The sequence below is a fragment of the Eptesicus fuscus genome, chromosome 20 (assembly GCF_027574615.1).
Source record: "Eptesicus fuscus isolate TK198812 chromosome 20, DD_ASM_mEF_20220401, whole genome shotgun sequence".
Classification (NCBI taxonomy): Eukaryota; Metazoa; Chordata; class Mammalia; order Chiroptera; family Vespertilionidae; genus Eptesicus; species Eptesicus fuscus.
The window spans coordinates 14,227,890-14,229,394 of NC_072492.1; the positions used below are offsets into that span (position 1 = coordinate 14,227,890).

Consider the following 1,505-nt stretch of genomic DNA (forward strand, 5'->3'; position numbering starts at 1 on the left):
AAATTATGTTTATTGATTTTCTAATAATAAACTAACCTTATATTCCTGGACATATCTAACTTGAACATGATATACTAGTTTGTGGTTGTTTTTTTTGCATACTGTATTGTTGTACTGTATTCAATTCACTAAATGTTTTCTTTAAGATTTTGACATCTATGTTTGCGATTTATACTGACCTGCAACTCTCCTTTTCTCAGACTGTTCTTATCAGGTCTTGATATCAAGAATATGCTACTGTTATAAAATGTATCCTCTGTCCTTTACAATAGTTTGTAAATTCTTTACAAAAATTAGAATTATATGATCTTTGAACTTTGGTAAAAAATATCAATAAAACCATCTGGACCTGTACTTTTCTTTGTAGCAAGATATTTAACTAAAATTCCATTTATTTAATAGTAAGGAAATTAATTAGACTATCTGTTACTTCTTGACTCGCTTTTCTTTTAGCAGCTCAAATCTATCGGTGCTTACTATGTGCCAGACTCTTTATACTATTTCATCTAATCTCCACAACATTCCTGATTATGTATGTACCGTTGTTATTCTCAGTAGACATATGCATAATAAATTTCTCTCTAAGTGGTGGGAGCTGTGTGATCCCACTCTCACTTCTTGATTCATTTTTGGTAAATTATATTTTTCTAGGAAATTTTTTCATTTAAGTTTTCAAATTTTTGGCACAGAGTTGTTCATAATCCTCTTATCTTTTTAATCCACGTGGTTTTGCTTCTTTTCTTCCTTAATTTAATTTAATTTTTTTCACTTTTCCAACAAGTATTTATTATTAGTTAAGCCGTGATTCAGCATCCCAGGGTGAGGTGTACCAAGGTACTCCTTCACTTTCCTGGGAGAAGGATGGAGGACAGAAGAGAGGCAGGGTGGAGCCAGTTCAGATCTTCCTAGGACATGTGCCTTCTGCCCAGCGGTCCTTCAGGCTGATACCCAGGAAATGGGGCAGAGGGACTTGTACACATGCTGGACCCATTCAAATGAAGACATCACTCCCTTTAGTGGTCATTGCCTTCTCACAGGTAGTTCTGCCAGCAGTTCCTGGTCTGGTTCTGGTTGGGGAAATGGCTGTCATACCAGCAACCTCTAGGTAGATGGGCCAGCATTCAAACAATTGAGCCACACCGGCCACACTGGTAGCTCGTGATTTCGGTGTTGATGTCTTCTGCCATGTTGCTGACTCCAAAGAAGCCCCCGAAGCAGCTGGCAGTTCCATGTGACCCTCAACAAAGACACCTCTGTCTGACCAGAAGCACAATTAAGACACTTTTCATCCTTAATTTTATTTGTGCTTTCTCTTTTCTTGAACATATTTCCCAGAGGTTTTTCAACTTTTCAAAGTACCATTTTTTGGCTTTGTTATTCCTCTTTACTGGTTTTCCTGTTTATTGTTTATATTCTCTGTTTTGTGCTCTTGTTTTTATTATTTTCTTATTTCTTTGGGTATATTATTTTTAAAATAGGGTTACTAAAACATAATTTATATACCA

The 1,505-nt window shown here is 35.9% G+C and overlaps 1 pseudogene; it reads right to left on the minus strand.

Moving 5' to 3' along the window:
- Positions 1–895: 895 nt before the first annotated feature.
- On the minus strand, positions 896–1,187 carry LOC129147460 (cytochrome c oxidase subunit 6B1-like; annotated as a pseudogene).
- Positions 1,188–1,505: the final 318 nt, after the last annotated feature.